Source organism: Protopterus annectens, chromosome 7.part0 (assembly GCF_019279795.1).
Source record: "Protopterus annectens isolate FY-2018-M chromosome 7.part0, PAN1.0, whole genome shotgun sequence".
NCBI lineage: Eukaryota > Metazoa > Chordata > Ceratodontiformes > Protopteridae > Protopterus > Protopterus annectens.
In genome coordinates this window covers 1,308,756,417-1,308,781,645 of record NC_056739.1, presented here as the reverse complement: position 1 = coordinate 1,308,781,645, position 25,229 = coordinate 1,308,756,417, and the positions used below count along the sequence as shown (strand labels likewise).

The 25,229-nt window shown below is 42.9% G+C and overlaps 1 protein-coding gene across 4 annotated transcripts in view; it reads right to left on the bottom strand.

Moving 5' to 3' along the window:
- HEMK1 (HemK methyltransferase family member 1) overlaps positions 1 to 25,229 on the bottom strand; it is a 1,059,949-nt gene that overhangs the window by 924,221 nt on the left and 110,499 nt on the right. For 2 of the 4 annotated variants that reach the window (XM_044077922.1, XM_044077919.1), the window contains exon 1: positions 25,106 to 25,158. The exons of the other annotated variants lie outside the window; for them this stretch is intronic. The gene's annotated coding sequence lies outside the window, so the exon portion shown is untranslated. Of the gene's footprint in view, positions 1 to 25,105; positions 25,159 to 25,229 lie in introns of those variants that run through there. 4 annotated transcript variants of the gene reach the window in all.

Sequence of the window (25,229 nt, the reverse complement as noted above, 5' to 3'; positions counted from 1 at the left end):
GTGCACATGGGTGGTCTCCACTGCTTTGTGCATTGTCAGTTACCTGGTCGTATGGGTGTCTGTACTGCATATGGATACTCCCCCTCCTTTGATGTTTTGGTCCAGGTGTTGGGGCCATAACGCATGATATGTGGTATAACCTGGTAGTGCTGGTGTGCTATCACTAGGCTTGCAGCAGGCTTCTGTCACTGCACGGACATCGATGTTCTCCATACTGGGAAGTGCCTCAGGGGCATGCATATTGCAGTTTACACATCTGGCATTGGTCAGCATTACCCTTATGTTTCTTACCACTTATGTTTTCTAGGGTGGTGGGTAGTCTTTTTGGCCTTGCCTACATACGGCTCTATGGAGGTGGCAAAGGCCTTATCCAGTATCCAGACGCACAGGGGTAACAGGTGCAAGCCATCCCTGGAACAGCAGCATGGCTTGTCATGCATGACATCTCAAGCAGACAGACATTAGACCCTCTTGGACTGACAGCTGTAACTGTGACACCTGTTAAAGATGATCATTCTGTGTTTGTACTGTGGCATCATTCTTGGTGAGGGTTGGATGCTGCACACGGCCAGTGTCATACCGGCCTGGGGTACATACTCAGAGAGCTCATCCATGTCTCTTTTCATGTAGTCCAGGGAGGTACATCTCAGGTCATTCACACCAGCATGGACATTGAGTGCATCATATTTCTGCTTGCTTTGGGGTGACCTGCGTACTTGTGTTATGTGGCATATTGTGGCAGCCTACAGGCAGCTTACTGTACCCTTTCCCTTGTTCAGTCTGGTGAGTGGGACAGCAGTGTGCCTGCCTATACAGACACCTATTACAACTGTATCAGGCATGTTCTTTCTCCTTCTGGCCTGTGACTGTTTGGCACACCAGCTTTGTGTACTATGTGTTGCATGTGCTATGTTTGGAGGTTGTGGTTGCTTGGGATCTACTTTGGAGGCTTCTGTTGGTGTGGTGTGTTTGTAATTAGGGCCTCCGGGAATGTTTTTCTGTGTTTATGTGTTTGGTTTACAGTTGTGGTAGGTCTATGTGGGACTGGGTTTGTGGTGTATGTGGTTACCTTCTCCTCCTGACTAGTTTTGACAGTACTGAGTTGGGGGAGCTTAGCCTCCGGTTTGGATACATGGTTGCATCTATCACATATATTTGTATTTACTGAGGGGAGTTGTGGTTGTCTGTGTACTTGGGACAGGTGTCACATTGCCTCTGGATTCACAGATTCTACTTGTTGTGGCTGGCCTTAGTGGATTGTATGTGTGGACATATGTTATTGCCATACTACTGATCAGTGATTACTTCCCTTTTTATGTTTGCTCTATCATGTGGTAGCTTCCTCATTCTCTTGCATGGTTTGGTAATGGCTGGAGTCCAGCATGCCAGATGCCTGCGTGTATGGCATTGTGTCTTGTTGTTATTTGTGATTGCATACTCCAAGCATTCCTGGCTGTGTTCATGGAATGCCTGTATAACATGTTCTGTGGTGTGTCCCATATTCTGCACTTGCACAGAGCCTTTCGTGGATTCCACATCGGTTTGAAGGGGTGCAACTATGCTTTACACATGTTTTTCACTGTGGTATTTTGGCCAGGGACTGGGGTCGGGATGTGTATATCCAGTGTGATTACTCTATGGTCTGGTCTTACCAGTGAGGGATACACTTCTCATCTTGCCATCCAGTACACATGTTGCTGATTATCACATCCAGTATGCTTACCCCTCTTGTGGGAGTGGTACGTTGTTCCTGGGCATTTTGGTTTATGGATTCTGGGAACTTTTCTCCGACTGTGTTGGTGCTAGTATGATGCTCCCGGTGTATGTCTGGGTATTTTCAGTCAAGCATTATAATGTGGTTTGGGGGGCTTGATATATTCATGTATTCCAACATAGGCCAGGTGCAGTTCCTGGTATTAGGACAGTAGTCTGCAGCAGGTTATATACTGGGAGGCAGTTTTAGCCATTGGTATTTGACCATGGCTATTCCATGCTGCTTCTTGTTGTGGTACCAACATGGGAGTGTGGTTATCCTTGACATTTATTGCTAGTCACCCTCCTTTTGTAGCTTGTTCCATGTTTTGCGGCTGTACAGCACAGTATGAGGTGTGACCTGGTAGTGTTAGGGTGCTGATGTGAGCCTTGACCCAGTTTTCTATTACAGGACTGATATCTACATTCTCCGTACTGTGTGCGTTTACACTGCACACATCTTGCTGTTTAGACTTCTGGCATTGGGTAGCATTACATCTAGGTTCCTATCCCTTGTGGTACCTATGAAGGCGGGTTTGTGTTTTGAGACTTACCTATTCAGGGCATGCTGTGGGTACTGCCAGCCTTTGCCAGTATCCATGGGGCCTGGACTGATAGGTGCACGCCACCCCTAGCAGGTGGTGCATCATGTCATGCTCCGCATGTCTTCCCAGGCTGGAACACATTGGCTCCCCTTTGACTAACTGCATTACTTCAGCCAGTTATTGCTATTTATCATCCCATTGTCATTTTGTGGCTTCATGCTTGGTGAGGGTGGATGTTAGTCAGGGTCCTCAGGTGTGCATACAGTACATGGTGTTACATTACTTAACACATGGCTTTCATGCCTCAGGTGGTGCTGCAGGGCTGCCTCTGTCGGATGCGCATATTACACTCCCTGTACATGTTTGTGAGCAGGTCATGTCATTTTAGGCATCCCTGTTATTATTTGAGTGAGTCAGAGGGGGTATCATTCCCAGGGTTCCTACTGAGCCAGTGTATGTGCTATGCGTTGCCTCTTTGCCAAGGCCAGGGCATACTGGGCACGCCTCCTTCTGCCTACTGGGGCAGGCTCAGGTTGTTCCTCCTCCGAGTCATGCTCTGCCTGTGATGGCCTTGGCAATGGTGGGGGGCTGTTTGGCCCAGCCCTATGCTGGTCCTGCTGCAGCTGTTTTCGCAAGATCATATTATGTAGCATAGCACATACCATGACAATTTGGGTACATGTAGTTGGTGTGTACTGCAAGGCTCCACCAGATGTGTCCAGACACCGGAACCGTGACTTGAGCAGCCCAAACACACGCTCTATTACATTACGTGTTTGTGCATGTGCCTCATTATGGCGTTCCTGTTCAGGTGTGTGTGCGTTTCTGATGGGTGTCATCAGCCACGGCTCCAGTGCATAACCTGCATCCCCCACTAGGTGTCCGTGTGGGATGTCCCCATTGGCAAATGTCTGGTACAGCTGCGCCAAATGCCAGATGTGGGAATCATGGTAACTCCCAGGGCAGCCAGCACACACATTCATTATTATGCCCTGGGCATCACACACGACCTGGCAGTTGATGGAGGGGAAGCCCTTGCGGTTAATGTAGGCCCTACCCCGCTCACCGGCTGGTGCTTTGATGCGTATGTGCATGCAGTCTATTGCACCCACTACCTCAGGGTATTCCGCTATTTGCTGGAAGAGACGCATATTGCTGGCCAATACCTCACGGGCATTGGGGAAATATAAATGATCACCTACATGTGCTGACATGGCATCCAGGAACTGATGCAGTACCCTGGAGGCTGATGCCTGTGATATCCCCATCATATCACCAGTTGGTCTCTGGAAGGTACCTGTTGCTAGTATTCTTAGGCCAACACATACCTTGGTTTCCACTGGGATGGGTTCCCCTCTGTTGGTTCTGTGTGTGAGGCGTGGCCTGCACAGTTCAACTATTTGCTGCAGGAGCTCTCTGTCCACTCTATAGCGCTCTACTATCTCCAGCTCATGTAACACATGGTAGGTGACCCTGGGCCTGTACACTCTTCTCCGTCTCCTCACTGTGGGTTGTCTGGCACCATCTGCATTGTCACCACCCTCAGCAAGTCGCCTATGTCTCATTATGACAGCTATGGCAGCCCCTAACATTTCTGCTCTGAGTTCAGCTTTTTCAGTTTTCACTTCTATTAGCTTACTCCTGTCTTGCAGTGTCTCTTGAGAGAAACATCCTGCACTGCTGTTTGCAGAGTTTTAAGTGCTGGGCTGGGCTACTATTCTGCCTGTGTAATTGCCTGCTTCTAATTGTTTTCACCTGCTAGCTCCAGCAGTATTCCCTGCTAGCTTCCTACTAATTCTGTTGCTTCCTTTTTCCTTTCTGTTTCCTCAGGTGGGAGCAACGTGCATACCAGCAGAAACACGCTCACAGTGGCTTACACGCATGCACACATGCTTACACGGTTCAGAATCTGCTTATTCGGGTTAAAACGCGCGCACACCAGCGCAAACAGTCTTACAAGTCTGCCAACAGGCTCCCACATGCTCAGTCTGCCCTACACGCGCGCACACCAGCGCAAACAGTGTTAAACATCTACCAACACTCTCCCACATGCTCAGTCTGCCTTACATGCGCGCACACTGCCCTACTCGCGCTTCATGGTGCGCACATGTGCGCATGCACGTCCAGCAAGAAACTTTAGTGTAAGTAACAGTGTACACACCTTCCATTTCTTGACTTTCCCAGACTTATCTTGTGGCACTCCTCTTTCCCTGATCTGTGTCTGTCATCTGTCATGTTACACTGACCTCCAATGAACTGCATTTCTTTCTACCATTCCCCCCTGTGATGTCACCTATCTCCTACTCTATTCCTCCCCCTTATGTATCTCTTACACTACTCAGACTGTGCTCATTTGCTATGTGACTGTGAGATTCAGTATCCTAACCCTCATTTACATGAGATTGCCTACTAATGCTTAGTTACATGTCTTACACTCAGCTTCCCCCCTTAGCAACCACTACACGGTGGCCATGTTGTTTTTGGTCTGCTGGTCCCTGCATTGTCATTCCATGTATTGCATAAAACCCACATTTGTGGGTTTATAACCTTCATTTTTATGTTTTATACAGCGCAGCCCGTTTGCGCGGGGCTGCTCTGGGTTTAAACATCGGCGATCGCCGAAAAAAAAAAATTATATTTTTATTATTTTTGCATTGGGTTACCTTGCCAATGGCCACATATTTGGCCATTGGCATGCTGCCTGACACATATGCACCCTTTATTTGGAGCTGACATGGCTCCGTTGTGAATTTTGCAGAAACGTACTCAGTTGTCAACTGAGTACATTTCTGCAGTTAAAACGTCTCTTACACGGGCTGGTTTCTGCTTCGTGGATCGCTAATATACCTCATTTGCATACCTTTCGGCTGCAAGTGAGGTATTTAGCATGTCCACGCCCAGTCCATGTAAGAGACGTTTTAGCTGGTCTCTTACATGGAGTTTAGGGCTGTTCCTGGATCGCGAGGCTTGCATGGAGTGTTACACGTCTCTTACTCTCCATGCAAGCCTTCGTGAATCCTGCCCTATGTTTATCCAGCTAAAGATAGTTCACCTCCCTAGGACAGAAAGAGCTGATTTTGTTCTCATTTCTCTTATACAGATTTGTTTTTGATTTATGATATCCATTATTAATATTATGAAACAAATTAGGAGCACAAGCAGACATTGCTGTCTCTATTCTGCTAGTGCTTATGCTATTAATGATACTCTTCAAATACCTGGTTATTTACAGTAAGCAGAAAAAGCATAATCTATTTAAAAAGAATAATTTAAAAAACTCAGATACACAGGAACGCAATAATAATACTAGGCAAGTAATCATGGGACCATAAGATACCTATGCTTATACACCTGTAAGTAACTACATTTAAAAGCTCTTGTCCTCTTTGTTAAGCACTTAATAGTGCTTATTTCCCAAAAAACTGAGTAAGACCTTACATGATACCCATCCGATAATTTAGAATAGCCTTAAAGGTGCAGCCAACTCTGTGGTATAAAGCCCTATGTTACAGGTGATCAGAATTTTATCAGAAAACCTGTACGTGCTGGGGAGCTGACTGAGGAGGATGGGAGTGAGTGGCCACTGATGACTCATGCATCCGGGGGGGGGTTGCTTGGCTTACCCCATAGAGTGACCCTTAGCAAGGACACTAGGCTTTACTAAACGGAATCAGAGCCAGCTGACCCTGCAGAGCCACACTGCATAACATCAGCAAGCCAACAGGATTCTGGCATGCAGAGGTCCACTTTGCTTTTGGAAGACTGCAATAGAAGGGATGCTACCTATGGGTAAAAGGTAGGTCATGCCCCAGGATCATCAAGCTGGCCCACTCCCTACTGACACCTCTCAAGGGGAATGGACAGTTTATCCACACTCCTGGGTAGAAACAAAATGAGCCGTAGGGCTCTTGTCCAGCCAAGGAGTGGCCAGCTTACACTGTCCTGGAAGAAACGGGCTGAACGGGTGGCAGTAGCAGATCTATCAAGCAAGGTCCTAGGGAGTGCAAAACAGCCCAAATGGTTGCCAGTATAGTGGTATGTTTGCCCTATAGTGGTAACATATTCCATTAACTGAGAATTCAATAAAGTTAGCAACCTATCCTTCCAGAGAGTCTTATTTAATCAGTGATTCACATTTAGGTACTTACTGCAGATGTCTACAGAGTTACTGGTATTGTGAAGAAACAGAAGCAAATAGGATTATGTTTTTCATAGCTCAAAAAGTAAGATGTAGGCCTCTTCAGATCAGTTGAAAAGCTACAATGTATAAAGAGAGTCATCTAACCAGTCAGCATAGTTGAAAGATTTAAGGCCTTCATTTTTCTTGGTTAAAAAACTTTGGGACCTTTCCAGTTGAGCAATATGCGTGGATTTGTACATAACAAATGCGGCTTTGTATTCAACAAGCCTTATAAGGGAGGGGTGCAGCATTAGAATCAAATCCTTGGATCCTGAAATTACTACTTTGGAAATTAACTAGGACAGATTGAAGGATTTCCTGACAAACATGATGATCTAATGAAAAAGGTAGAGGGAGGGAGGGGGTGAGAGAGTGTTGTCCACATAAGAATCCAGATCTCCAAGGAGAGTGTCTGCCTGAAGAGCAGTACCATTTAAAACCTGTGATATGGGAGCAGTTTTCTGACAAACACTACTATGCTGCATTTAACTTGAGACTGTTTTTCAGTACACCAGGTCTGTATATATGCCTTTGCTGGGGCTGTTTAGCATCAGTGGATGAATAGACGATGATGCCTGACAAATAATCATTAACAAACTCTATCAATCACATGGCTGGGATACTGGCTTGGATGCCTGCCTGTTGTACTCTTCATAGCCTTTGTAAACTTTTCAAAGAAAATTACTAAGTTCATGTGGCAAGATCTGCTCTTCGCAAAACCAAACTGACTGGGTCTAGGTTAGTTCTGTTTGCCTATGCTTGTGTCACTGAGTTCTGCTATCATACATTCCATGGCTGTGCATATGTCTGGTGAGGCTGAGGTGCCTATAATAATGTGGGTCCAGAGAAGGCAATAATGAGAATGCAGCTTGGTCTGTTGTCTGGTACCACGGAGGTGTTATTAATAGTCTTTGACAGAGATTTGAAGACGTGCTCCAGAGGGATTTTGGGGTAAATTAAAATTTTCAGTCACAGTGGTGGTGGCAATGTTGGCATGTGGAGTAAAGCTATCACTAAATTTCTCTGCTAATATACTGCTATAGTCTAAGGATTGGAATGTGCAATTTTAATAAGGATGAGTTCAGTGCACTGTTGGACAGTATTCCTTAACCCCCTGATATAAATGACAAAATACTTGTGGTTTCCTTTGGTATCTGTAGCAACCTTAAGCTCATACTTGCTTTAAATTTTCTAATACAGCTTTTAGTTTCTTCTTGCAAGTTTTAGTATAGTCTTGAGGTGGGATGATGGATATTTCCTACAACTTTTCATTATTTTTCTTTTTTTGTTGTTTTACAGTTTAGGAGTTCCTGCAGAAAGTTTAATTCCGGAATTTACCATTATATTTAGAAGGATGGCTACTGACTTTCCTATGCAACTGTTTAGCTGCTGGTAAATGTTGGAGGTGAATGCAGCAGCCCACACAGTTGAGTATGCTTGTAGGATATTGTCGGGAATTTTGCCTTGGACTTCTACAAGATGAAGTAGGTTTGTCCTATAGAAGTCCCAAAGAGGATTTCATTTGATGGTAGGGTGGTACAACTAGGGCTGTTAGAGAAGATGATTCATTAGTAGCCAGATTTAACAAGGGATGAGGAGCTGTGGGTTCAGTAACAGGCAATCAAGACCAGCTCCATGATATTAGCACCTCTACTGGGTAGTTATTTCTGCCAGTGCACTGGTATTACAGTCCAGGAAACACTGGACAGATTTCCAGACAGCATTAAAACAAAGCTAAAGCCACATATTGTATAGAAGGGTCCATACAAAATAGTACCTCTTTTAAATATCTTGGCATTTGGATTTACCTCTCCCTTAACTTCTCCCTCAACCAAGCAAGGAAAATGGTAAATGCGCTCCTATTTTGGGCGAATAAAATCTCTGTTACTTACCAAAACTCCACAAAAGCCACAGACAAAGGCATTCTACTCTACCAACTTGAATATGTCCCCCATAGCCTAAGCACCAAAAACAAGCTCCCTTAACACATTCGGAAAATAAGTAATAAAATCTGTAGATTTATTACCCCGTGCCATATAATGAACACCACTGAAAATGTAAAATGGCCTCCTGTTCAACAAATAGCTGACCTGCTTGTGGGATCCCAGATATTCAAACTCCTAGTCAACCAGACCTTATCTCCTCTAGCATTTAAACTCAACTAATTAGACAACCTCTTCATCCAACAGCCTCAAAAAGCACAACACTATGCACCCCCCCCAAAAAAAAAAAACGTAACTGCATAGATCAATGCTTCACTATCCTAGGTCCAAAATTCTGGAAAAGTATTCTATAAGTCACATTAAAGGTGGAAAAGTTTTGAAATTATTTATTGTGGTCCAATTTTTCTATATCACAAAAAAACTGGCATTTTAACGGGTGTGTAAACATTTTATATCCAGTGTGTGTGTTTATATACATACATACCCACACACACACACACACACACACACACACACACACACACACACACACACACACACAAGTAGATATATATATATATATATATATATATATACATACACACACAAAGAGATGTGTGTGTATATTATATACATATATATGTGTGTGTGTGTGTATATATATATATATATATATATATATATATATATATATATACACACTCACATATATATATATAGGAGAGAGGCAGTTGCTATAGCTATGTGTACACATTACACACACATACATAAACATACATACACGCACACACACACATACACACACATATAGGTATACATATGGCATGGATGGAGAATATGGATCTACCATAGGTTGTTGAATGTCTTTTTTTATGAAACATGCTTTGCCTGGAAAAGTGGTTGAATACACTTCTGTTCAAGTGTACTGTTCGTCAAATGCTACAGCTATTGAAAGTAGGAAGGTGGGTTATGGCAGTTAAGTGTGGTTTCTTTTGCTAAGGTTGAAACTATCAGATGTATCAAAAGTTTTGGCATTTGAGTTAGTGTGCATGTGACAGTGTTGCTAGGTTAAGGACACAGTAAGAAATAGGAAAGGTGACATATTTTAGTGTTTGCATAGTAGGGTTAGAATAAGGGCCGAGTAAAGGGATATTTTGATTTTTTTTGGGGGGGGTTTGCGCACAGGCGCGCTTGTGCAAGTTGTTACATGTGGTATATTGTCCAAGTATCTTGTGTAGTGGTAGTGTTGCGGAAAGGGTTTTTCCAAGGCAAGATAAAGGATTATGGTTAGGGGCAGAGTGAGCATGCATTACTCTTTCATATGGGAACTCACTGGCCTACCACTCCAACACATTGACTGCGTCAGAGTTGCCACAGTTTCCTGTTCCTTCCCTTGCTGTCCTCCTCCAACTGAACATTTGTATTGGTTTCTTGTGGAAGGCTCCAAAGTATCTTCATATGGCAACTGATCAGATGCTTACTGCTCCACTACTTTATCCTTTTGGTGTCCACTGCTCCATCCTGCTGTGATGTTATCGGAGTTAAATTTTCTACACTAAATCCTTCACTTTGCAGGTAAGCCACTACCTCAGTTTCTAGTTCTTTAACTTCTCCATTACTAACACTCTTTTCTACTTTTCCTCTCTGTTTTTTTTTTATTTTTTTGTATTGTAAAATTGTCCATGTCTGGATCCCTTTGCCTGCATTTCTCTTCAAATATCTTTGGTGTTGCTCTTTTTGTATTAATTATTTTGTTTTCTCCTTTGCATAAATATTGCACCATAATAAATCTTTTTTCTTTCCCATGTCCATATTTCTTCTTCAGATGTTTCCTGCTCTTCCTGTTTCTCCTTACTTTGGGGTCTCGTTGTTCCATCATGCTGTAATACAATTCACTTCACAAGTACTTCATAACTTCAGCTTCTATTTTTTTTAACTTCTACTTGACTAATCTTCTGTTCTACAGTCCCTCTTTCTGATCTTATTTTTTTTATTGTGAAATTTTCCATATGCCTTTGCCTATATTTCTCTTCGAATATCTTTGGGGCTGCCTTTTTTTGTGTTTATTAAATTGGCCTCTCTTTCCATGTCCATATGTCTTTTTATACCTTTCAAAAGTTTCTAGATTTTGTTCTTTATATTTCTGCACTTTGTTAGTCACTTCTTTTTCCAAACGGCCCAAGGTTTCTTGGGCTAAAGGATTTGTTGCATTACTAAACACAAATTTGTATTTGAATCTTCTGACAGTTTTTCTTGTGGAAGTATTTTTCTTTCCTCTAATTTCTCTCAATCTTTTCATATATCTTCTGTCTGGAAATTCTGGGCTTCTTGCATAATAGTAACAATACCTAATTTCTTTCTTATCCTCAATAGCGCAGTCTATCGGCTGTATGGCTCTTTTTTGGCCTATCAGTTTTTTTTTTATTTTTGTGGACTGCTACTTCCTTCTACAACACTGGGGCCATCTTCCCCCTGGGCCTGGCCTAGCCCCATTCTAGAAATGTTTCTGTGTCTTGAGGATTCTACACTGTCATTTTTTCCAATCCTAGCACTAGAGTGCCTACCAGGATTGGGCATCTTTTATCCTGGGTCTTGTGCACCCAGCTCTTTTTTATGTTTTAACATACCTCTGTCTATGATATGTGCTATATAAACTACAGTGTCTTCTTGGTGAGATTTTGTGAAAAACAGGGTCCACTTAGTGAGGGCACTCACTAAGACTTACGGATGAATTCAGTTACAGTAATACTATTCTCCTTTAGTTGCTGATTTATCTCTCCTTTTGGAGTACTGCAAATCTAAAAAAAGTGCATAGCATCATTATAACACCTAAAATGTTTCGCCAAGCCATTACCAAATGCTGTATGATACAATCTCTCAAACTGCAATTGGTTTTGCCCACATAAAAACACAGGTATATAACACATTTAGCAATATAAACCAAATTTCTTGGTGTTGCAGTCTGCTGATACCTTGTATTTGGCTGTATAAACTCAGAAGATGAATCTATATGCTCACAGGCTCTACACGACCCACAGGTAAGAGTGCCCTTCACACCATCACAATGACCTTCCTGAACATTTAAGCTTGTATAACACCGCTGTCTCTTAAGTGATCATTCATTCCTGAAAGAAAAGCTAGGTTCTAAGGCAACAACAGACTTTACTTCTTCATTAGTCATCAAGATCGGCTAATTTCTTTTAATCACTTCACATACGCTGTATATTTTAAAGGAACACGAACTATATTTGTTTGCCATCTCCTAACAATGTTGTCAACCCTATCAAAAATACGGCTTAGCTTCATTTTGTCTTAAACATTGAACTTCCTGTCTTGCTCTATTAATTTCATCAATCTTATAGCCTCTCTCGAAGGCAGTAGCCGAGATATCAGGAAGCACCAGTAAAGAATTTTTGCAGTCATACTGCTTTTGGCTCTGAGCTTTTTTGTTTTTTATAGTCCTTAAACAGGGTTCCAAGCCAAGTCTACCAATACTCTCTCTGTCCAGCCAGTGCTTCATGTACCTGCCCAAGTAGGTGGCACACACACTCTGAGATTTGATTTGCACGCGCACACACACAAACTTGGTAAAGGCTGGCATAGCTTTACTAGCTATGCCCCCTTTTGCCCAGACTATAAGGTAGTTATCACTGCCACCAGAACCCTTCATCAGCTACTTTAAGGCACTTACAAGGGTACCCAATATACTGAAAGAAATTAACATTAATACAAATGGTAGTTTGACCAAAAACAAGGCTATTAGGAGTGGCCTACACCAAATAAATATGAAAATACTCTCAAAACTTAGATATGTTTACAAAGATCAGACACAATGAAAGTTTTAAATACATTTAATAACAAATAATAAGACAGCAGGAAAATACTAAGTACATATTCACAGTCACAGAATTCAAAAATCACAGGAAATACTTAAACAACATTGAAGGACAGGCTCAGACTAATAAAGAAAAACAATATCTAAATTAAGCTTCACTATATTACTGACTGAATCTAAGAGAATTATAATATTCCCTACTTAATTAATAGAGCAAGGCAGATGATGTGGTGAATGGTCCTTGTTGTCAGGCCCAAGACAGAATACAGAATGTTCAGTCTCACCAAAAGACATTTCAAAATAATATCTAAAATATTAATTCTGGGATAGCTTGCAGAATGACATCACTTCTGGTGATCTGACTTCTAGTTCCCATGCAAATCCACACTGCTGGAAGTTGACAGGATTTAGTAGCTACCTGTAAAAATACACACACCAGGGCTTTTGCTCAGATCTGTGACAGGTGCTGGAAGTCATAAAACAAATGCATACCTCCACATTTCCAGAATAGTAATTAGCTCACCCCAAAGATAATACAGAAAGCTTCCGGATGCAGACTTTGTGTCTCTGGCTGCATTGAAACCTGTGAGATAGCATCTTTACGGCCTAGCCCATAAAGTGATTACATTTACGATCTATTTTAAAGTTTGCTGGACTGAGTTTCCTCTGTTAAAAATATACATTTAAACAGTTGCAATACTGCACATACATTTCTGTTCTCTCCAGTAGGACACACTGTGAATACATTTCAAACTCAAGCACTTTACAAATACCTTTTCAACACAAACATCTGTACAAATTAGTTTCATATACACATGACATAGTTCTAATCCATTTGTAACACAAGCATCTTGTATAAATCAGTTTAATACTCACAAATGACATATAATTATTTACACATTTCCAACTAGCTGTGCTGGCAGTACCTTCTATCGTCACAATGGGCATAGTTTAAAACGTATGTAAAAATTATTTTAAAAATGAAAACAAATATGCTTACTGGGAAGCACAGAACAGTGCACTAAAGAAGCCACACGCAAAGAGAGAACACAAAGTAAATGTACATTTTAAACTGCACCAGTACTGTATGTCTCAAATAAAAATGCCTTTGTGAAACCACTTGTATTGATGTAAAAGTTTAAAACTAGGTCACAATGTGGTACAGATGATGTGTCATTTTCAAGACAATTATTTTCCCTCATACCAATGGCAAACTCCGATAAATGGTATGATAAAAAACACATCTGGTTCATTAGTAGACATGTACTCTTACACCATCACTAATCCCTCTACACCACTGAATTAGAATAAACTACTCAAATGGAAATCTGCACTTGCAGAAAAAGTAAAATAAGACAAAATTAAATACAGATGACATTTCACACTTACCTCACAGTAACTAAAACGAGTAACTTCAAACACTGAATATACAAAATATACATCTACAACTCCCTAACACAATACAGCCCACCTAAATCAACCCTATAAAATGATGCCTTTTTTCACATTAGGATATAAAAAAAGTAAAGCAAAGAATAAAAAGGAAAATAAGATAAAGCACCATTCACAACTAGCCAACTGATAAATCACATTTCTGGTAAAACATACCCAATTCTGTCTAAACCAACTAAAACAAGCTAACTAAAAACAAATGAACAACAAAAATAGCAAACCCTAACATATCCCTCATTACATTAACAAAATGCATAAAAACTTGACTGATAATACAAGAAGAAAAATTATTAAAAAGTTTGTCAATAGAAAACCATCCACTAGACACTGAATTCATCAAAAACTTCACAAACTATCTAAAACTCTACTCAAAAGAAACATGAGCAATTAATGTAGCAACTTAAGATATATTCCGCGGTGGTACGGCGGTAGCATTGTTACCTCACAGCAAGAGGTTCTCCCGTTCGATTCTCGGCGTGGCTTGGGAGTGCCTTGTGTGTGGAGTCTGCATGTCCTCCCCGTGGTTGGGTAGCGTTCGAAAGACGTGCGTGCGTAAATGGTTGGGTGCCAAGCTGGCACCTCGGCGTTTCGTAAAAAATCTACTGCCAATCATTAGCGGACCGGAGTTCTGCTGTGGCGACCCCTTACCGGGAAAATGCCAAAAGACAAACAACAACAACTTAAGATAATGTGGAACATTATTCTACCTAAAAAGCAAAGAAAATTAATAAATGAAAGAAAGGGCAGTCTGGTTTGCCATAAATTCATTCCACAAACCTGCAATATAATTTATTTCGTGTTTCACACAAAAGATTTCCAAATTTTCCCTAAATGTTACATAATTTGGACATCTGATATGTGGGCCAGATTCCAAAAGAGTACCTCTCAGTGCAAGTCTGCCCTGATTCTGAAAGACTTGCTTTCAGTGTAAGTGACTTACAGTGGATATAAAAAGTGTACACAATCCTGTTAAAATGCCAGGTTTTTGTGATATAAAAAATGAGGCCACAATAAATAATTTCAAAACTTTTCCCACATTTAATGTGACCTATAACCTGTACAATTTAATTGAAAAACAAACAAATCTATTGGGGGGGGGGGATATAAAAGTACAATAAGTTGGTTGCATAAGTTTGCACACCCTTAAACTAATACTTTGTTGAAGCACCTTTTGATTTAATTACAGTATTCAGTCTTCTTGGGTACACACCTGCCATCACGTTTATATTCTATTCTACTCCAGACTTCACTACTGTGATACCCTTTACCTGGGACTTTGTAACACAAAGATTGACTGCTTAAAGCTACTGCAGACCTCTATAGCCAGTCTACTTTTTGTTACATTACACTACCAGCATATTATGCAGTATTGTGGAGCTTACACTGGCTTCCAGTTCAATACCTTCAAAGTCCACATATTGGTCTATTTGTCTCAACATGATCTGAGCCTCACTTACCTGAGGAAACTTGTCTTGCTATACTGCCCTCACAGGGTGTTACGTCCCAAAGCTGTCTCCTTAGAAATCAGAATCAACTCTGCAAGCCTATTAAATCCAGTAACAGTTAGGAACTATCCCAAGACAACCTTTTATTAAATAATGGCTTGTCAGAACTCAATGCCCCTCCAAACCCAGGGAACACAGCAGCCTACACTGAAATGCTCTCAGAAACTCTATACAATTATGTCAATGGCTGCATAGAGGCTGCTGTACACCTACCCAGGACTAGCTCTGCAAACAAACCTGCCCTGGTGACATCTCAAATTAAACAGGATATATATCAAAAGGAAATAGCAAAAATCAGAAAGGGTAATTCCCATAGAATCTCTTTCATCAAAGTAAATAAGCAACTAAGAGAGCTATTTAACACCTTCATATAGTATCACAACCTATGTGTTAAATAACACTAGAAATCCATCCTTGTTTGCTGTTCTTCTATACTCTATTGATCTCTAGTGTTTTTCTTTCTTAGGTTTTTGTGAGACCTCAGTATCTCTTATCATAAATTACTAGGTGTATCTAATTTTGTAATATGTTATAAAGATTTGTACTACACCATTTCTAATACAAATGTATTAGTCTTATTCATCTATTCTTAGATAAATTTTTCCTTTTTCCTACTGAAATATAAAATATATAATCTTAGGCTTGTACTATAATTGTTAAAACTTATGTACCAAATTATACTGTTATTGTCTTTGTCTTGACCTTTTATGTTGTTGTAATTTGTGGAGCTTTTCTCCCCGGGCCTCCACTGAAAATGGACATATATCCAGCTGGACTAGCCCGGTCAACAAATGTAAAATAAAATAAATAAATAAAAATATTTAGGTTGAGCAAAGTGAACTTTGAGGTTAAGATAGCAAGGTGAAAGATAAGGCCTTCTACAGCTATGTCAGAAACACCAAGGTCAGCACACAGTAATGCACTGAACTGGTGGCTAATGTTGCCACATTCACTGAGCCTGGCGATACAGCAAAGCTGCTACTGGGCAAATTCAGTTCACCTCCAACCATCCCCTCAAAAAAGACCTTCAAACATAACCCCTCCAGCTATAACTAGGGAGCATGTACTGGCTGAACTCACCATAGCCAAGAACACAGCTTCAGTGGGCTCTGATAACATCCTAGGATTCCTCCTAAATAGTCTAAAATATGAACTATCAGGACACCTGAAGTAATTATTTAACTATGGTCTGAAAACAGGCTTTGTGCCACGTGACTGGAGGACTGCAACATTCATCCCCTTCATAAGGGAGGACTTTCAATAGATCCTGGAAACTACGACCCATTAGTCTGACTAGTCCTATTTGCAAAGCTATGGAAAGAACTGTGATGGAAGTTATCAACAAGGACCTACAGACATTGGCTCCATGCCAGTTTGACTGTCAAAAGGAAGGTCATGCTTACTGAATCTGTTGAACTTCTTTGAAAAGGTCACCAAGGCAATGGATGAGGGGAAAACGATGCATACTGCCTACCTATATCTGGCTAAAGCATTTGATACAATATCTCACTTGGACATTGTCAAAAGTACTGAACTAGGTATAAAAAAAGAAGTTATGTACTCACCATAACATTCCATCTGAGTAGTTCTACTCGTCTTCAACCTGTGGGATACCAGATCCGAGACGGCAACTTTACTAGCATCTGCTCCGAGTTCCAAGCTCCTCCCCTGACCCATAATACACATCCACCACCTTCCAAACCCTAGATTGAGTTTGCTGAACCTTATACTGACAAGCCGACCTGAAAAAATATGTGTGACCTAAAACTGCAGCCCATAGGCTGTTCATATGCCAAGGCCCGGGGGAAGGAGGGAGGGATGGTTGAAGACAAATGAAGTAGAATTACTCAGATGGAATGTTATGGTGAGTACATAACTTCTTTATCTGAACTAGTTTACTTCATTTGGTCTTCAACCTGTGGGACACAGTCCCCCAGCTACTAAACTCCTGGGAGGCCCTCATAGAAAGATATTCCGGAGCACTGCAGAATCAAAGGATGCTCTCCTTCTGGAAGTCAAATCCAATTTGTAATGAGCTCTCACCTGTCCTGGAGTCGACATGCCTCGGTCCTTATAGACCTGAAGGATGCATGAAGAAATCCATGTAGCAATAGTGACCTTGGAGATAGGTTTCCCCAAAAAAGATTTATAGGATACAAACAATTGATCAGATTTATGGAAATTTTCTGTCCTGTGTAAATAGAATCGTAACTGTCTATGAACATCCAACATGTGGAGTTTATATTCCATCTTGTTAGTAAAATTAGGAAAAAACACAGGCAAATTGATGGTCTGATTGATATTAACTGGTGACGCCACCTTAGGAAGAAAGGATGGATTGGTCCCGAAGAGAAACCCTATCTTTGTGAAAAATCATGTAAGGAATTTTGATGGACAAGGCCTGCCATTCTGAAAACCTTTTGGCAGAGGTAATAGCCACCAGAAAAGCTGTTTTCCAAGATAAATACATCAGATCTGCTGTTGCAGCAGGTTCGAAAGGAGGAGCGACCAAAGCTTGAAGAACCATAGTAAGGTCCCATGGGGGAACAGGATCCTTGACCGGGGGGGGCGCAACAAAAAGGTGCCTTTAATAAAGTCTAGAGGAGGCTAGAGAGGCAGAATTTTCACCCATGTGAAAATGAGAAATGGTAGCCAACTGAACCTTGACAGTAAAAGAACTAGCTCCATGTTGAAAAATATCAGCTAGAAAATCAAGAATGGTGGAAATAGCAGCCATAAAGGGGTCTAAACTCCTTTGAGAGGCCCAAAGGGAAAAACGTTTCCACTTGCTGCGATAAACCTTCCTGGTCGAAGACTTATGAGCAGCCACCAAAATAGACCTAACTGAGGAGGATAATCCAGGAGTCCTAGCAATCACGGAAACTGGAGCAGACAAGTTGTAAGCTTCAAAACTGTCCAGATTTGGATGAGAATCCCCCGAAGGGTGTGAAATCAGATCCTGAATGGGATCCAAGGCGGAGCCAAAAGGTGAGACCAAAGGAAGGGAAACTATACCTGGCGAGGCCAAAACGGGGCAATGAGGATCTCTTTTCTCCCAGTCAAGCTTTCTGTAGAAACCTTGGAATAAGAGGTACTGGATGGTAAGCATACAGAAGACTGGGACGCCAAGCATGAACTAGAGCATCTCTAGGGGACTCCCCCAGTAGGGGGTTCAGAGCAAGAAACTTGTTGCACTTCATGTTGAAAGGAGATGTGAAGAGATCGCAGCAAGGTTGACCCCACTCACTGAAGATCTGTTCCGCTACTGAAAGATTCAGAGACCACTCGTAAGGCATCAGAATAGTCAGACAGCCTGTCCGCTAGGATGTTGGACCATCCCGGAATGTGTGTTGCGATGAGAAAATGACCGGTGGAGATCACCCATTTCCGCACTCTCATGGCCTTGTGACAAAGGGGGGGGGTAAGATCTGGTCCCTCCCTGTTTGTTGATATAACAGACCACTGACATGTTCTCTGAATGAATTGCAATCATTCCCAGAGGAAGAAAGACATGAAGGGCCTGCAACGCTAGAAGGACCACCCTCATCTCTAGGACATTTATGTCCAAGCTGGTCTCTACAGGGGACCACAGGCCTTGGACTGTCCTGCCTGAACAATGCCCCCTCCACCTGAGTTGGGAGGTGTCCGTGGTCACTGTGGCTTGGGCCGGGGCTGAAACAAAGGGTCATCCCTCCAAAATGTCCAGAGAACATATCCACCATATGAGGGACGACCGACAGACTTGACTGAGTTGAACTGGATATGCCAACTGCAGTTCCAACAAGGACCATTGTACAGCTAGAGTTCACTGCAGAATTCTCATGTGTAACCGGGCACACGGGAGAAGAGTTATGGTCATCGTCATAGAGCCTAAGGCCCTCAACACCAATTACGCCGTTGGGAGATGAGAGTGGTAGATCAGGGAGACATGCCTCCTCAGGTTTTGCACCCTCTCCGAGGTCAGGAAGATTTTGCACTGTAAAGTATCTATCCAGGCGCCAATGTAGTCTATCACCTGTACAGGATCTAGGAGTGATTTGGATGCGTTGACTGTGATCCCCAAATGCAGGGCAAGGATCAGGAAATAATCCCTGATTTTGGAGAGTAGACACCTGGTGGGAGCAGTGAGGAGCCAATCGTCCAGGTACGGACAGACCTGAATCCCCTGAAGCCTAAGGTGAGCTGCTACCACCACCATCACTTTGGTGGACACCCTGTGGGCTGTGGGGAGACCAAAGGGTAGGACTCGAAATTGGTAATGATTGACTCCTAGCCGGAAGCAGAGGAACCTCTTGGAGCTTCTGTGCATCTTTATGTTATCATAAGCATCCTGGAAGTCTAACGAGTACATCCAGTCGCTCTCTTGCAGGTACGGCATTGTGGACTGTAGTGTGACCATCTAGAACTTCTCTCTGGCAACTGACAGGTTCAGGGTAGAAAGGTCCCAAATGGGCCTCAAGTCCCCTGTTTTCTTTGGCACCAAAAAGAACCTGGAGTAGAAGCCCAATCCGGACTGATCTGGGAGGACGGCTTAGATGGCTCATTTTTCTAGCAGCTTGGAAATTTCCTGTGCTGGTGCCTCCCTTTGTGTGGGTGGTACGTCCAGGAGGTGTTTGGGAGATTTGGGGGGACCCACAAAGGGGATACAGTATCCTCTGGATATGATCTGAACCACCCAGTGGTCTGATGTTATGGACTCCCATACCACTAGGTGCAAGGACAATCGTCCCAAGACTGCCTACATAGTAGAACAGTCGGGCAACCCCTCAGGGTTGCTGCCCGGGTCTGTCCAAGAAAGGTTCTCGAGACCCAAAATTCCTCAGTCCCCCTCTGCCTCTGGGCCAGCATCCATTCTGTCCCCTACTGCCTCTGGTGGAAGAAGAGCCCTGAGTGTCCCGGGAATACTGTGACTTCCAGAACCACATCTTCTTTTACCCTCTCTGGTTCCAGGAAAAGGACCTTTGAGGGTTTGAAAAGTGGATCCTGATGGCAGACAGTGTCTTCCCATCCTTCTCACTCTTTACTAACATCTCTTTGACAGTCTTACCAAAGAGAGTAGAGCCATCATAAGAGGCATTGGCAAAGGACACCTTGGAAGGTTCCGAAAATTGACATAATCTGAGCCAGGCGTTGCACCTCATGGACACGCCGGAACCAGCCACCCTAGCTGCTCCTTCAGTAGCATGTGAAAGGAGTCGCATGAACGTATTGGAAACTGCTTTCAAAGTGGCCATCCTCGTGGAGAACGAGACCCTGTCCTGCGACATGGCTGTAGGGGGAGATTCCTCCAGCTCCTTTACCAGGTCGCACTGGAGTCTGGAGACATGGGCCAGGTAGTTCAGTGCCCTAATAGAAAAGGTAACTGAAGGGTAAACCTGCTTCCCTAGGCAGTTCATCATCCATGACTCTCGGTCAGGAGGATGAACCGAGGAACTCTCCTAGGCAAGTTCCTTCTTTGTGGCTGCTGCTACCACCATAGCGTCTATGGGGGAGCCCTTGTTCCATGCTGGCCTATCTGTGGGAGGACTCAAAATTTTGTCTGGCCTTTTTGGAATTGGTTCCATGGTGTCCAGCTCCTTCCATGCTCACGAAGTGACCAGGTCCACCAAAGGATCCATGGGAGGGGACACCCAGGAAGTAGACGGGCCCATGCCGAAAGCCTCCAGGAACACAGACTCGTCAGAAGAAGGTTTGGGGTCAGGCCAACTTCCCCGTTGGCGTAGGATTTCCATAATGTCTCCAAAGGAGATATCCTTGGGAGGTGACCTAGGGGAACCTTCTCCATCATCCAAGTCCATATCCTCGGTGAGGGACTCGGGGGAGACCAAGTGCCTCCTCTTGCATGTATACTTGTAAGGCACCTTTCCAGGGGGGGGCTCTCCGGGGGGGACTCGCAAGCTGGTTGTTTCACAGGGGGAACCGTCTGGGGTTCCTCGAGCACGGGCTGTCCCTCTGGTAAAATGATGGGGATTGTAGAAAGAGCCGAGGGGGTCTGGGTGGAGTCCGAGGGGCAGTCTGAGGTCTCGATCCAGCGGAGAGAACCCTTTCTACCATGAACGCCAAAGGAGAGCGAACCCACTGAGAAAACAATAAGGAGGCCGATCTCCCTGGGTCCGACAACAGAATCGGAGCCGAGCCCGAAGTGGTTGGAACTCCGAGGGAGGGGACTTGGCCTGACCAAGGTGCAGCCAGTGAAGAAAGTTCCACTGCCTCGAATCCAACACCCAAGCTCTGGCTCTGAGAGCGGCTCTGATCTGAGCTGGTCGGATCCGACACGCTTCAGGCACCTGTCGGTGTCGAGGAAGCAGGTACCGTTGGCGTTGACACCCCCCCCGACTAAAGCCATCCTCGGATCTGAATACTCCAGACCCGATGGACGGATTGGAGAAGGAGATATTGGTTGGAAAAAAGGAAGTGAGCTCCCCCCTCCTGAGGGAGAAGGGGCTGGCAAGACCCCCATTTGGATCGGAGTACGAATGAATCTCCTCATCATTTTATCCATATCGAACTCAGACAAAGACCGGCTGGACCTCGATGAGGCCACGGACTTCGACCTTGCAGGTCGGGCCACAGAGGCCCCAGAAGCTGAGCGTGTCTCCTCTGGCTCCGGGGAAAACCTCGGAGAATGGAGCCGAGTGGAGTCATGGATCGACTGGTGAAGGGAGGTCTGGAGACCTCTTACATTTTTCCCTCGACTTCAACTCTCTTTCCTTCTCTCTGCCCCTTTTCCACTCTGCTTCCGCAGGCTTTTGCACAGGAGGTTGAGTCCCAGCCTGGGAGGGAGGAGAAGCCAGGGGAGAAGAAGAAGGAGAGGCAGCCACAGCAGCCACTGTGACCAAAGCCGAAGATGAGGCAACTGTCTCAGAAGGGGGAAGAAGGCCTTTTCAGGGCCAACTTGGCCTTCCTGTCTTAATGACACGTGGGTTAAACCCCGCGCATATAGTGTAGTCTGTGCTCAGATGGGCCACGCCCAAGCACATAACACACAGAGTGTGGCCATCCGCAGGGGATAACTTATGGCCACACTCAGTGCATCCTTTGAAAATAGGCTTATCAGCCATGGTATCAGAAGAAAGAAAAACTGAAAAAGAAAAGTTATTTCTTTCTTACTGATAAACACTCACTCACCACACTCACACACTGGGGGGGGGGGGCAAAAACGCACACAACTACTCTAAACTAAGCTAACAACTCTAAAGACTAGAAACTTGACGCACCAAGCGAGGGGAGGAGAAAGGGGAACCTACACTATCACTACCTAAAATTTAGAGAGAAAAAAGAGATATCTTAAAGTTTTTTACCCACTTACAATCTGGAGCTCTGGAGATCACGATGCTTTAGCTATTCGCAGCAAATGAGATCTGAGGGTTGGAAGGTGGTGGAGGTGTATTATGGGTAAGGGGAGGAGCTCCGAGCAGATGCTAGTAAAGTTGCATACTTGGATCCGATACGGATCCGGTATCCCACAGGTTGAAGATCAAATGAAGTAAACTACTTCAGATCCACTTTATAACATACTGGACAGCTAGCTGGCTCACTGATAGGACCCAGGAGGTTAGAATCAGTGAGCCCACCTCCAACAAACAGGAGGACACCAGTGGAGTCCCAAGGGCTCTGTGCTGGGTCCACTCCCCTTTGGCATCTACTTGGATGTAAAAGCAAATGTCAAAGGACTTTGGCTAACCAAGTTCACAGATGATTGCAAACTGAGAGCAGTCATTAAATCCCCCCAGATGAGAAGGTCTAACACAAACAAAAGCTTGGTGCCAAAGCCATGGCTTAAAAATTGGTAAAAAAAATGCACTGTAGTGCCTTTTGGAAAGTCTATCACCTCAGGTAACTATGTCATCAATAAAACACCTTTAAAAGTTGATTCACTAGTCAGGGATCTGGGAACTCATGTAGATAGTAACCTAACCAACAACCAACATGTGTCCAAGGTAGTAAGAAAATCCTTCCATGTTGCTCAAATTATAAGCAAAGTCATGGCATCTAGGTCCAGAGAGGTCATCACACCACTGTACTCTGCCCTCATCAAATCCATCGTACAGTATGTACCTGACCAGACACATGCAGCAATAGGAACATCTACAAAGGTTCCTTACAAAAAGGATACAGGGGGTAAACACAATGTCCTAAGCTGATTGTCACAAAGCCCTGTCCCTTTACTCTGTATCACACAGACTTCTGAGAGGTGATCTTTGCCTGGCACACAAGGCATCACCTGGACCCTGTTTTTGATTAACCTTTGCACATCTGTAAAACAAATAGCATCAGAACTACTAGATTAAAATACCTACATTTTACTTGCAATATAAATAGGACACAGAGAGACAGATATGCTTCTCAGAGAAATCCCTTTCTCTGGAACAAGCTTGCCATCCATGTGAAGCAGAGTTCCTTCCTATCCCTATTTAAGTGCAACTTGGATCAATGGGTGAGTAATCAGACATTTACCCATGGTCTGGCTCCTATGCCTCTGATGGACAGAGGGAGTCAGTAAATCACCACCTATACAAATCAAATTTGTGGGTCATACTTGGGTTGCAGAGCTAGGCTCATAAGGGCCCTAGTGGTTGTTAGCCCAGTAAATATCTTTGATCTTATGTATACATAAGAGGAAGAAAACGTAAAGTAGTGTGCTTAACGTTTTGATTTACACATTTGTCTACCAGGAAATGTAGTTTTATTCAATAATATGTATTTTATTTGCTGAAATACATTATCCAGTCTTTAAAAAAGAGGAAGCTATGGAAGCAGTTAAAGCTCCCAATTTTGTTGTATTATTTTAGCTGAATAGTAACATAATTAGTTTCATACTTCCACTTTCTGGAAACAAGCAGTTTATGACACACAACGTATAGATTATTTACTTATGGTATAGAGAGGTTCTGAAGAACAAGTGGCAAAGAATTCCATCATAGTTTTTTTTCTTTTATTAATAAATGGTCTGCAAACTATATTTCTTGACAGGACATTAAATTCAAAGATGATACAATGAACAATTCTATGCAGTCCAACATTTATAAGAAACCTACTTTCAGTAATATTGCTCTCCATGCCTGGAGCTGTCACATTTATTGCACTAAAGCTAATGTTATACAGACCTAAGTTGTTAGTCTTTCTAGGTTGACGTCATTGTTCAAGTTTTTTAATGGATATGTCCATTTGGAAGATTATTTCTTAGAAATAGGCTATACGGGAAAAGTCAGTAAGGAAATTTTTAAGGTTGCAACTGAAGAAGGTAGCAACATATATACTTCCATTATTAAAGGCAGATACAATAAAAATGACCAGAATAACATTTTTCTATGGCAGATTGCAATAGTGTTTGTAAGGTTACTTACAGTGTAGATACAACTTAAATTAAACATGCATAGTCAATAACTGGAAAACTATATCTGGAAATGATAATTCATAAAAGTTCTTAAGTGCAGAGCCAAGCTGTTGGAAAATATCCTGCTACTGCCTCTAAACAAACGCTGTGCATCTATGATTACTCACAATAGTATCATAAGCAACACATTACCTCTTGTTGCTATGTCTTCACAAACACAACAACTTCCAATACGGTACATAGCAATTCTCCACAAATGCATCCCTAACTACTAACAGACAGAATAATATCACATTAACATTTTTTTTTTACCTGTGCTGCCTCCCTACAAATACCCATGATGTAACAGAAAAACTTAAAAACTAGTTCAGGAGCGGAGATTCCAAAATGGTGGACAGTCTGTAAGCACATTAGCTGTGCAGCTCCTCAACTCTTAATCATTATCTGACCTTTTGTTGGTGCATCATTCAAAGAAAATATACTAAACCTCTAAGGCTTGAGGGAAGAATACAAATATAATCTATCTTCACCAATATTTTTGGCAGAAAATTCATTTTCACACCAAAATATTACTTACTGGATGCTGAACCCTGAACTGCATGGTGTGGATACTTCCAGACACTGGGGCCTAAACAAAAGAAACAACAGAGGAGAAGAATTGTGTGACTTAGAATTAGCACACTGAATTGCATTCTGTAATT